A 14,107-nucleotide genomic window follows, 5' to 3' on the forward strand; every position below is an offset into this window, starting at 1 on the left:
GGCGTATGCAAAATGTTTACACTTGTCTATGACACCGCCTCTGCTCTGCCAGGTCTCCCCATTATAATTGTCCATTGTTTGAATCATCTCTCTCAAACTAGAGTTTTTATTTATTTAAAATTTTATACTGTGGTTTTTGAGGCTCTTCCTCCACAAAGCAGCTTAGAGCCAGCAAGAAAAACGAGCTCCACCTAGGCAACAAGAAAAGAAGTTCATTGAGAAATGGAGTTTGTTCATCTCATATTGGATTCACCAACAGTAATTGCTAACAAATTGGGATCTAAGGGTTGCATTCAGCTAACTTTTACTCAGTGCACTGAAAATTAATGGATTTAAGTTACCCCCACAAACACTGTTTGGCTTGTACATAGAATATAAATGCAAGGTAGAAGTGAACTACAGAAATAGAAAATACAGAGGTTTCTACCTTGATGTGGCATACAGGAAGTCATAACCATCTGTGTGTATGTGTTATTAGTAGTAGTAGTATTTGCCATACCTGAGGCTGCCAAAGTTATATTTCTTCTTTTTCAGATTATGGTGAGTATTACCAATTTTGGCAAGCAGAGACTGTTTGAAGGCCAAGCAACTCTCACTTCCCCTCTGATAGAAAAAAATAGAAATGAAAATGTGCAAATAAAGCTTTTAGAATGCTTGAACATTCAATTTAATATTCATGAATATTTTTCTTTTTTTAAAAAAATCTCCAGATAGCTGAAATTTTCAGTATAAGTGGGAAGTTAACTGGAAGTCACTATCTGTCCCTTTTGTTGCACTGAATGTCAAAACTAGAGTGCTTCCTTTCTATTTTGTTTCTCTTCTGGGCACTCTGTAAAGCCTGCCAGGTGTGAATCTGCTATGGCAACCTATGGCAACCAAAGGCCCAATTCTAATCTGATCATGGACACTACACACTGCAGCATGGAACTAAGGCAGAGGTCTTTGTTTCTAAGTAAGGGTGGCCAAATCTGTCAGTTTTGGCTTCTCTTAATTTCTCATTTTTTCATTCTTAGGCCCTGATTAAATTTGTGTGCAATTTTGCCTAATATGCACATTTTTTCAAAGCAATTTCCCCTAATACAATGAATGTTGACATTATTTTCACTAATATATATTCACTAATAAGCAAAAAAAACCTTGCAGTTTAAGAAACTACCTATAGTACCTATAGCCAACAGATATTTCTATCAAACTTTAACAAGCAGGGAAATTGGGCAGCTATAGTGAATGCACCAGGGGAGCAGGAGACCTGATCTCCTCTCTGCGATATTGTACTGCCCTACAAATTTGTCCAAATGCAAACACAATTCGGGTTGGTCTTTCACAGTCCAATCCACTTCCTGTGTAGCTTGGAAGAATTTGGTAACATACACCTCTGAGGGTAGGGGAGAAAGACGGAGGGGTGAAGGAAGGGCAGAGACAAACAAGAGGAGGGGAGCAGGCAGAAGGGCGGGGGCAGATTAGATCATTTGCATGTTTATTGAGTGGGATATATTCCTGTACAATCATGCTTAGGATAGGTAAAACTGACCAGGGGGGAGGGGCAGGAAGGGGAAGGGGACGGAGGAAGAGGGGAGGAGAAGAGATTGGGTGGATGGGCAGAAGGGAAGCGCCTTTCCTTTCCAGAAGGAAAACATTGTGAACAGTATCATTGTTCTTCAGCATTTTCCCCACCTTTTTATCCTACAGCAGGCACATGTAGTCTCCCACCCAAATTTAAACCAAAGCTGTCCCTGGCCACATCTATATCAGACCTTTAGACAGCTATGGCTTCTCCCAAAGAATCCTGGGAAGTGTAGTTAGTGAAGCTTGCTGAGAGTTGCTAAGAGATGTCCTGTTCTACTCACAGAGCTTCAATCAGAGTGGCTGACTGTTAAACCAGTCTGGCCACTGGAGCTCTGTCAGGGGAATAGGAGTCTCCGCTCAGCCCCCTTCACAAACAACACTTCCTAGGATTCTTTGGGGGGAAGCCATGACTGTCTAAATAACTGTCTGGTGTGAGTGTGGCCCCCTGCTTAGGCAAGCCAAGCAGCTGTGAGTCTGGCTTTTAGAACACTGACAGCTGGTTCTTACTGAACATATCCGGGCTTATCATTGACTTCACTGCTAAATTTCTTAAATTAATTAAAAATCAACCAGGTATTTTTTTTTAACTTTTAAACTGCAGAAGATGAAGATCAGAGTATGGCGCAAGGTCAGTAATGGGATTACAGGTGAATTACAGATTACAGATGAAAATGGCTGATTTTAAATAATTTCAACAGATTATGGGAACACTGACAGAAAAAAGAGGTCTCCTCTCCAAAAGGGGTCTGGGTTTTTCTCTCTCTCTTTTTACACTTTGAACTCACAATTCTCTCTGGCTGTTTTGTGTATCACCATGACAATTTAGAGGGTTGTTAAGCAAGCATTTCTGAGTTCAGAACTACAAGTTTTGTCAGGTTTTATGCTCTTGTGGCTGTATAATTAATTTGTGCTTTAACAGTGTTGTAAGTAGCTTGAAGACCTTGAGTAACAAGCGACCAGGGCCAGCACCAGCCATGACTGGGCCCTTGGGAACCAGACTGCCCCGGGCTTGCATCATCATCCTCTTCTGATGCAGGCTATGTGGGCTTAAATAGGCCCTTCTTGCCCACTTACCTCCCGCACTGCAGCATCAGCATGCTGTCTGTACAAGTGGCCACGTTTGCTGACGACACTAAATTGTTCAGGGTTGTTAAAACAAAAAGGGATTGCAAACAGCTCCAAAAAGACCTCTCCAAACTGAGTGAATGGGCGGAAAAATGGCAAATGCAATTCAGTATAAACAAGTGTAAAATTATGCATATTGGAGCAAAAAATCTGAATTTCACATATATGCTCATGGGGTCTGAACTGGCGGTGACCGACCAGGAGAGAGACCTCGGGGTTGTAGTGGACAGCACGATGAAAATGTCGACCCAGTGTGCAGCAGCTGTGAAAAAGGCAAATTCCATGCTAGCGATAATTAGGAAAGGTATTGAAAATAAAACAGCTGAGATCATAATGCCGTTGTATAAATCTATGGTGCGGCCGCATTTGGAATACTGAGTACAGTTCTGGTCGCCTCATCTCAAAAAGGATATTCTAGAGTTGGAAAAGGTTCAGAAGAGGGCAACCAGAATGATCAAGGGGATGGAGCGACTCCCTTACGAGGAAAGGTTGCAGCATTTGGGGCTTTTTAGTTTAGAGAAAAGGCGGGTCAGAGGAGACATGATAGAAGTGTATAAAATTATGCATGGCATTGAGAAAGTGGATAGAGAAAAGTTCTTCTCCCTCTCTCATAATACTAGAACTCGTGGACATTCAAAGAAGCTGAATGTTGGAAGATTCAGGACAGGCAAAAGGAAGTACTTCTTTACTCAGCGCATAGTTAAACTATGGAATTTGCTCCCACAAGATGCAGTAATGGCCACCAGCTTGGACGGCTTTAAAAGAAGATTAGACAAATTCATGGAGGACAGGGCTATCAATGGCTACTAGCCGTGATGGCTGTGCTCTGCCACCCTAGTCAGAGGCAGCATGCTTCTGAAAACCAGTTGCTGGAAGCCTCAGGAGGGGAGAGTGTTCTTGCACTCGGGTCCTGCTTGCGGGCTTCCCCTGGGCACCTGGTTGGCCACTGTGAGAACAGGATGCTGGACTAGATGGGCCACTGGCCTGATCCAGCAGGCTCTTCTTATGTTCTTATGTTCTTATGTATGTGCCTCCCTTCACCCAATATGGCAGTGGTGGCATCAACCCCTTACAGAAGTTCCCACCGTCATCTTGGGTGATGGTGGAAGACATGCATTTACAGGAGACTAGCACAATGATGCAGCAACACTAAAGGCAGGTGGACGGGGTGGGCCTATTTAAGCCTGTGCCACCTGCATGGCGGGTATTTTCTGGGAGGGTGACATTCCCACTCTGTGATCTACAGCATTGTTGGGTCTCTGGGCCCTGCATCCCAACACTAATGTGGATCATGAAGCAGGATCTCCATCCTCCCAGCCTAAGAAGTGGCCCCTCGGGGGTCCTCCTGGGCCACAGGGGCCCTCAGCCAGTGCCCAACCTGGTCACCTGCTGGTGCCAGGCCTGTAAGCAACTAACAAATCTAATACATGATGATGGTGATGGTGATGATGATGAAGTTAGGCCTTCCACTAAAAGCAATGTTGGCAAATTGTACTGCACATCAGTTTGATTGCAGATGTGGGAGAAAAGGCAGCCCTACACGAACCCCACACACACACACACACACAATCACACACATGCATACAGCTGTAGCTGCAGCCTGAAGTATTGAATTTGGGGAACTGATATTATTATTGCTGATAAAGTTCCTCAGCTGAGATCCAGTGTCACCGGGGAATGGATGGATCAATCTATTTTTGGTCCACATTACTTTTGCATGTGTTCACTCTTGAGTCTGTTCAGACCCATTTCTGCATTAATTTGCTACACAAACAAATAAATACATAAAATCCACATGAAGATTTGCATTGAAATATACATTTTTTTCCATATATTTTCTCTCTGAAATATGGATTTTCCCCAAAACCCAATTTATCTCAGAACATGCCCTTTCAAATGCATGCTGATGTATGCTGAGCTGGGAACTGCATTGCAACGTTAGGAAAAGTGTGAAATGCGTCCAGGGGTGCAGATCAGTTCACTTCATATCGGAATTCACAAAGACTGAATTTCTCAGTCATCCTTAGTTGCACCTCAGGGGCAGCGCCTGTGCATGAAGAGTTCCCCTAGGCTTAGTAAAGCCCTGTTTTTCCCTTCTCCTCTCTACATGTAATGGGCCATTAAGGAAAATGAGGAGCCCATGCACACCTCATATATTTCCACATGACACACACACACTCATGTTTGATCTCTGGAGCATAAGAGATGTGAGACAGATGGCTGCCTGGGGATATAAGAGGAAATGTGCATAGCCCCCACTTGCCTTAACAGCCAACCATTCTGCTTGTGCCCGTGTGTCTGCACATATTTGTTTATGGTTTATTTACAAAGCTTCATACCCTACCAATGGTTTCCACTTCTAAAAGGCGCCCAAGGCAGCCTTCAGATTTTAACAACAATGTAACTGTTTAAAACCAGCAGGGTAGTGCCAGTGGAGCTATATTGTGGACCAGACTTCCCAACCCCATTCATCACTGCTGGTTCTTGAGAGAGAGGGAGGGAGGGGCAAGGCAGCAAGGAGCTTGCCATGGTGCGTGTACAACAGCAGGAGTGTCAGATTGGCTACCCTGCTGTACCCGCATCATGCTAGGATCCCTACTGCATTGCCTCTCCCCCTTTCGGTAACTGGCACCAACACACAGCATCAGGAAGCCAGGTCAGCAATGCAGTCCCACTGGCACTACCCCACCGGCCATTGCTGTTGAAAACAGCTCTAAACATGTACAAGTAAGACCATAGCATCAAAAAAAGAAAAAAACAACCCTATCACATTATTATTATTATTATTTATTTATATCCCGCCCTTCCTCCCAGAAGGAGCCCAGGGCAGCAAATGGCAAATGCATTGTATAAAGCATCATAATCTTAAATTGCCCCAAAGTTTCCTAAACAATGTCTTCACTGCCTGGCAAAGGGCAGCCAATGATCTGAGTCAGGCAGACCTCCTTTAGGAGATCATCCTATTATCATAGCACCATAGTGTAAAAGGCCTTGACTTGCTTTCCTGCCTCCCTCACTTCACAGCAGCTTCACAGTGGGTTCATGCCCACCATGACAACGGTAGTCCTGTCACAGTATGTATCAGATGAAACGGACCTTCAGATATCCTTTCGCAGCTGATTTAGGGCTTTAAAGATCAAAATCAGTACATCAAATTGTTCCCAGAAATAAATTGGTAACCATTGCAGATGAAGTAACACGGTAGTCATGCGATCCTTTGCAGAAAACCAGTTAGAGGCCCAGCTGCTGCACATTGGTTATGAGAGAAGGAAAAGGAAGATCTAGTGTGCCGATAGAAATCCACAGTGGGAATGGATTGTAGTCTGTGTACTGCGCAGAAAAGGGACTTCATAACTGAAATCTGCATATTTTAAAATTCAAAATTCTGAATATTCAGACTTTTCCATAAAAAATATTGTTTGTTTTAAATTCTAAGCAGTAAAAAGGTGAGTCCATTATTAGGATTGCCATATTCCAGTTCCACAAATCTAGGCAGGTTAATTTGCATAATTTTCTAATTATGCATAGTAAAGGTTGCATCGTTCAGTTGTTTTTATTTTATGGAAATTATTTGCTAATTAAGCATATTAACATTTTCATTGTCCAGTTGTTTTGTTTTTGTGCGTAGTAATTACCACCAAAAGCTGGGGGAGGATGTGAGGAATTTTTTAAAAACTTACTTTTTTAGCCTTAAATGCCTAGTCTCTAGTTTCCAACACTATGGAATATTTATTTATCGATAAGAGGATTTATATCCTGCCATTCTGCTGTTAAAAACAGAGCTCCAGACAGCTTACAAACATAATAAAAACAATAAAAATACACAATCAATGTAAAAACATAATAAAATAGAAACAAACATAAAACAAGTCAATGCAGCAGTATAAAAATCCAGCATAAAACAAAAGCCAGCAAAGCATCAATTAAAAGCAATATTGTGACTGAGAGGTTGCCTGTACCAACAATTAGGAAATGTGAAATGAAAGCACCACTACAAATTGTAATGCAGATAGAAATCAAGATTTCAATATTATCAGTTCAGTCATTCACCTTATCTAAAGAGAGTAGTGTCTCAGCATGTGAGAAATGTCTTTAGTATACTGTTTCTCACACACCAGATCAGGGAGAGGGGAAACACAGCCTTCTATGATAAAGGCTGGAACTTGATGGAGACTTGAGTGCTGGTTCTTGATTAAACTGATTGCCTGGTTTCAGTACGGCTTACACCTCGGGATCAGACAAAACTACCACTGGAATGCACACAGATCTCTCAATGGGATCATGAGTGTTCCAGTTGGTGGTATGTATGAAGCCTATTACAAGAGCTTGCCTGCAATCATATCTAACTAGTTAGTATAACATTGTCTGCCTGTATGTCTTGGAACAAGATCACACAGTTTTGCTAATGTGTATTGCATTTTTAAATTCTAGAAAAGTTAGCATATTCAGATGAAATACTGGGTAGCATAAAACTGTACAGATCTAAGACAGCTAAATGTGAATATATGGTTTCTAGAGAATAAGAAAGACATACAGTTTTAAGACCATATTGTAATAATTCTTTGGGAAGACATAGCTCTATACCCCATGGAAATTGTTTGTCCATTTGGCTTTTTCAAATACGGTGTGATAAACCCCCTTGTCTACTTAACACAAAACAAATGTACCTATTTTCTTCCATCATACTTCACTTCTGCTGTACAGACAATGTGCTTGGTATTCTAAACTAAATAACCCCAGTGCCTATCATCATATCCCACAATAAATTATGTAAAGTGACCACATTTTCCATACATTTATAGCTATTTATTTAAATTTAAATTTTGAGAAATTCTAGCTCTTGCATCTCAACAGTAAACAAACACAACAACCCAATTTCACAATTTGAACTAATTGGGGACAAGAAATTATCATCCAAATACTAAAAATTGTGAATTTGCAATTGAATAGTCACATATTGGAGACTCTGGAGTTGTACGACGCACACAATAGAAATATGGAATGTGAGAAGCATGAACCAGGGAAAGTTAGAAATTGTCAAGCATGAAATGGAATGTATCAACATTAAATACTTGGTGTGAGTGAATTAAAATGGAGAGGAATGGGACATTTTCAATCAGGCAACTACAAAACATTTTATGCAGGAAATGAGAAATTAAGAAGAAATGGGGTTGCTTTAATAGTGAGAAGTGATGTAGCAAAAGCAATTAGGAGCTACAATGCAAGGTCTCAGCGAGTGATATCAATGAGATTAAACAGGAAATCATCCAAGTCTATGCTCCAACGGCAAACGCAAACGAAGAAGAATTGGAGAGATTTTACGCAGAAGTACAGGAAGAAATTGATCACACACCAAAACAAGATATGATGATAATCATGGGGGACTGGAATGCAAAAGTAGGGAATAGAGAAGAACTAGGAATTGTGGGAAAATGGGGCTTAGGAGACAGAAATGAAGCAGGAGAAAGATTTATTGAATTCTGTGAAGCCAATAATTTGTTTCTTGCCAACACATTTTTTGAGCAACCAAAAAGATGACTGTACACATGGACATCACCAGCTGGTCAATATAGGAATCAAATTGATTATATAATTGGCAACAGAAGATGGAAAAGTTCCATACTTTCTGCAAAAACAAGACCAGGAGCAGACGGCGGTACAGATCATGAATTGGTCGTATCGAAAATCAGAGTAAAGTTAAAGAAGAACAAAGCAATCATAATGCCAGAATACAATTTAAATAACATCCCAGAAGAATATAAAGTTCAAATAAGGAACAGATTTGAGGCTTTAAACTTAGTTGACAGAGAACCAGAAGAACCATGGACTGAAGTCAGAGACATGATCAGGGAAGAATACAAAAAGACAATGCCTCTAGTTAAGAAGAGAGAAAGACCTCAATGGATGATGGAAGAAACTCTTCAAATGGTTAAAGAGAGAAGGAAAGCAAAAGCAAAAGGAGATAGAAACATGGTCAGAACCCTAAATGCAACAATACAGCGACTAGTACGTAGAGACAAAGAAAACTATTACAGTAGTTATTGTATTGAAATAGAAGAGGACAACAAAAGGGGAAGAACAAGAGCCCTACTCCAAAAGATTAGAGAAATGAAAGGGAAATTTAAACCAAGAGTAAGGATGTTGGAATGGTCCAGCCATTCCTAGGCAAGTCCTTTTCAGTGGTGGCACTCAGGTTGTATAATTCCCTATTCTGGGAGGTTCAATAGGTCCCCTCTTTATTGGCATTTCATCACTCTGTAAATAGCTGTTGTTTTCCTGTCCTTTTGTTTCATTTTCTTCCTGTCCTTTTTCTGATTGTGATTAAATATTTGTTCTAGCTGTTAGTTTGGCTCTTTGTTTAATTTATTCCTTTTGATTGAAGAAAGAAAGAAAGAAATCTGGCATCATGTATTAACATATTTTCCTACTTCCAGTGTTGTATTACGTATATGATGCTTTGCACATTTCAAATTATTATTATTATTATTATTTGCACTAATTAGTTGTTTTTTTCTCAAAGTGACTTAAAGTGACTTACAAAATAGTATAAAAATTAAAACCAGTATAAAACCAGAACAAAAGAAAAACCTAAAAACATTTCCCTATGTATACAAAAAGTAGGTCTAATGCATCCCAGCACTGAAAGAGGCCACAAACATCTAAACTACAAATTAAGGGCCAAAAGCCCAGGTAAAAAAGAAATGATTTTGCCTGGCACCTAAAAAATAGATAGGGATGACACCAGGAATGCCTCCCTAAGGACACCATTCTGCAAGTGGGGAGCCACCACTGATAAGGCCTGTTCTTGTGTCGCCACCCTCCATACCCCTCCCAGAAGGGCCACACGGAGAAGCTCGTCAGATGATGAATGCAGGGTCCAGATTGGTTCATGTGGGGAGAGATGGTCATGTGGATTTTGCAGCTAGATCAAATATTCACTGCAACATTTCATTATTTATTTTTGTTATCTTTGCCAAATCTGAAGAATTTATACATGGTGTTGAAAGACCTGCACTAGCTTCTATCTGCTACAGGGCCAGGTTCAAGGTTCTTGTACTAGTTTACAATTTAGGCCTAGGATATCTTAAAGAGTGCCTTACCACATATGTGCCGTCAGTGAGATCATCTAGGGAAATACTGTTAGTGGTCTCCCATGGCCCAGAAGCACAATGCATGTCACCAAGACATTCTGCCTTAAGAGTAGTGGGTCCAACGCTATGAAGCTCCCTCTCATTAAAAATCAGACAGGTACTGTCCCTACTAAGTTCCAGTTATCAGTTTCAAACAGTTGTATTTCAGGAGGCCATTGCACCATGACTGCTGTTCTAATGTTCTTCTCTCTGAAGTTTTAATCTATGTTTTAAATTTTGGATATGGTACATTTTCTTTTTTGTAACCTGCTTTGAAAAGTAGGGTATAAATTTCTTTAATAAATAAGTAAATAAAACATTAGAGCTAATTCACACAACTATTTTGGGGTAATGAAATCAACACCAGATTAGCATTTCCTTCAATACTCATGTGAAAACTAGTCTAGAAAGGAACCATAAGTAAGGGTGCCAAATGCTCTTAAAATATACTCTAGAGCAAATTGAAGCAGTCAGCTTTAAATTCGTTGTGAATCCTTCTTCCACACCTGTCTTGGAAGGCTTAGACTGAGGATAAACCCTTCCGGAAGCTAGACAAAGACTTAATTGTCTTCTGAAACAAGAACAAAACAGCAACAGGAAACTCCTGACTCTGTCCAGAACCCACTAAGTAAAGTGCCATCTAGTGACTAAACCATATAATGACACTATCCACACAACCACCTAAACCTGAAATGGTGTTCTTGTATCACAAGTTACTGTGATATTATAAGTTATGCAGTATGAAACATTGGAAATCTATCTTTCTTTGTTTTCAAGAGCTAATAACTTACCTCATTAGGGTGCTTTCACAAGACCATTTTAGCCACACACAAAGTGAGAACTTCATGGTGACTAAATAAATAAATCAGAAATTATGTGAGTTAGCCCTTAAATTTCCTAAGAACTGATTTCTGATATTTCTTTTGTTCTTTCCTGAAAGCTTGTGAAGATTACTGCAGCCTTCCAGGAATCTGGGGGCAGGCATAAGATGATTCATTGCTCATACGTCCTGGTCTGTAGTTTCCTTCCAAATGATATTTCCGGAATGGAAAGTTAGTAGGTCCAGTGTGTGACAAGTCTGTAACCCTAGCTCCTCCCTCAGCTGTAATTCTCTAATACCAGAGTGGACCAGTGTGGAATAGCAAGATCTGCCTGAGTATCATCTTTAAATGTGGAGTGTGAGACAGTTGGGAGGCCTGTTTTTAAAAGTGTAACCCGAAACACTGGAAACCAGAACTCACAGTGGGGCTTAGCAACAAAATCAACAATATAGGCATAGTTTTTGACATGTGATCACCAAAGCAGAAACAAGTTGCTTAAATATAGACCTAGTAGGTATTAGAATATTTCTGAGAAGTACACATCAAGCCTGAGACAGATGCTGCTAATAAGTTTATTTTTACTTTTAAATGCTAAGCTATATTTATCTGAAAGATTTGCCACTACATTCTTGACATATGGGTATGCTAGTCACTTTCCGCTGTCTAGACGAAACAATATATATAAAAATGGAGAAGATAAGAGGTTTGAAAGGGAAGGCGAGGAGAGAGAAGAGAGGCATGCTTTAGGACAAAAAGGGCAGTGGATGATGTAATCTTCCTGTGTTTTGATTTTAATAGCTTTCTTTTGGTCACTCCTCAAGTTCTGATGCAGATACATGCCCTGCCAGTATGGGGATGGATTAGATGGCCATTTTAGCATGCCATATATGCTTGAGGCTGGGTGCTCAACAGCATTTCTGAGACTTGGAAACAATATTGCAGAGTTCTCATTTCCCATGGTACAACTGTAGTGAAGGTTAGACTGCTGTAAAGCACTGCACATGGGGCTGCACATGAAAACAATTTGGAAACTTCACATTGGTACAGAATGTTGCTGCCTAATTGGTGACACATGAAGGGCTGCAGAGTCATATCATTCCTTCTGATATGCCAACTCAGTAATAGTAAACTCCTCCGATGGGATTGGAACTGCAAGTGAACCACTGAGACAGATGAGGGAGGTACCAGCATGCTTGGGAGAATCTTAACTATGCAGAAGTACGAAGAAATATATATGTGTGTGTATGTATGTACATATATATATACACACACACAGACACCAAAAGGAAGCAAATGCCTATACACATACACAAAACACGAGGGCTGTGCATGAATTATCTTCGGGATTCAGGGAAAGTTGAGAGTCAGTTGAAAAAGAAAGGGGAGGGGAAAAGACTGAATTGGCTCTCTTGAGCCAGCTGAACAGGAGCATTCCAGTTAGGGGGTGAGGATTTAATGCAGGTGTGGGAAACCTTTGGCCTTCCAGATTTTCCTGGACTACAACTCCCATCACAACTGGCCATTGGCGATGATTGCTGAGGGTGATGGGAATTATAGTTCAGCAACATCTGGAGGGCCAAAGGTTCCTCACATCTGATATACTCAGCAGCATTATGGCCAGTTCTGAAGTGCAGGGCCCCTTCATGATAGTCACACACAAAAACTCACATATACATACTTATTTTGTGGCTAGTGAGATCCTTGTTAACACCTTCTTCCACAACAACAGATATCCCTAGGAGCCAATCAGAATGAAAGGGGAGAGTCTTCTCAGTGGCTGACTCATCTCCTTTCATTCTGATTGGCTCTAATTAGTAGAAAAGGACAAGGAAGCATGTTAGAAGCCTCTTCTCAGTAGCTAATACACTTCCTTTCATGCTCAGTGGCTCATAGGATGCTGGAGACAAAGGGACCCTGCTGGGACCCTGCTCCCAAAAAAGTAAGGGGACTAAGACCTCACCCCCTGAGAGCCTGGATGACTACACCCCTGGATATGCTGAATCATTTTGTTGCAGGTATCACTTGTTACTCTTGTCCTGAAAACGTAAATTGGTTGCTGGTGTGTTTCCAAGCCCAATTATAGGTGTCGGTGTTGATGTATAAAACACTAAATAGACTAGTTCCAAGATATTTAGGCAAGGATGACAGATTCATTCACGGAGGAACAATATGATGAAGAACCAGAAATTTTAGAATGTGAGGTAAAAGCTGCTCTTAAAATACTTGGAAGAAACAAATCACTAGGAACAGATGGCATACCAATAGAGTTGCTACAAGCTACTGAGACTGAATCTGTCCAAATTCTGACAAAAATATGTCAACAAATATGGAAAACTAAACAATGTCCCACAGACTGGAAGCGTTCAATATATATCCCAATTCCAAAGAAAGGGAATCCCAGGGAATACAGTAATTATCAAACTATTGCCTTAATATCCCATGCAAGTAAAGTAATGCTCGAGATTCTACAACAAAGGCTCTTACCATATATGGAGCAAGAAATGCCAGACGTCCAAGCTGGATTTAAAAAGGGAATAGGCACCAGAGATCATATCGCAAACATATGTTGGATAATGGAATGGAGCAAGGAATTCAGAAGGGAATCACCCTGTACTTTATAGATTACAGCAAAGCCTTTGACTGTGCAGATCATGAAAAAGTATGGAATGCTTTAAAAGAAATGGGGGTGCCACAGCATCTGCTTGTCCTGATGCGCGACTGTGACGCCCTTCCCTGGCTCTCCCTGTCAGGTTCCTACCTGCTCGTGGCTACTGCCTGTCACTAGGCACCACCAGGGACTCCACCAGTCCGGACTGTCCTTTTTTATGGTTTCTCTCTCCGCTCTAGCACAGACCTCACCAGATCCCCCTGCTAGGCAGCACCACCAGTCACATCCTATAACCAGTATTCCCAGAGACTCTGCCTGAGTCTCTCTATCAGATTACCTCTGTGACTGCATGCTTAAGCTGTCCCAATCCCTTTGTATCAATGCAGATAATTCTGGTTTGCTCTGAATACTTGTGGTGTTATATTCTCCCCTTCACCGCTGCCACCAATTGTTACAGTTTCCCTTCAGCCTTGGTAAGTACCTTGCCCTCCCCTCTGGTCTGTATATTCCCCAGCCAAGGATCAGGCCTCCGGTAAACCAAAATAGTTTTTTATTAAATAATAGAAATAACAAGATTACTTTATAAAGGCACATAAGCATATGGTTTCATCTATTCCTGTGATACTTGTCTTAGTATTAATCCGAACTCCACACTCTCCTCACATCCACCAACTCTCCACACAATCTCCTCTCAAAAACCACCAAAACAACCCACTCAGGTCCACCAACGTCCACCCAGATTCAACTGTCATTCTTCCTTTTATACTTTCAGCCATTCAAACACTCAGCCAATCATCCAGCATTCTCCTGCTCATTTACTCCCCCCTCCTCTTTCACTCTACTTACCACATATCTTC

This window comes from Rhineura floridana, chromosome 4 (assembly GCF_030035675.1).
Source record: "Rhineura floridana isolate rRhiFlo1 chromosome 4, rRhiFlo1.hap2, whole genome shotgun sequence".
In the NCBI taxonomy this organism is placed as follows: domain Eukaryota; kingdom Metazoa; phylum Chordata; class Lepidosauria; order Squamata; family Rhineuridae; genus Rhineura; species Rhineura floridana.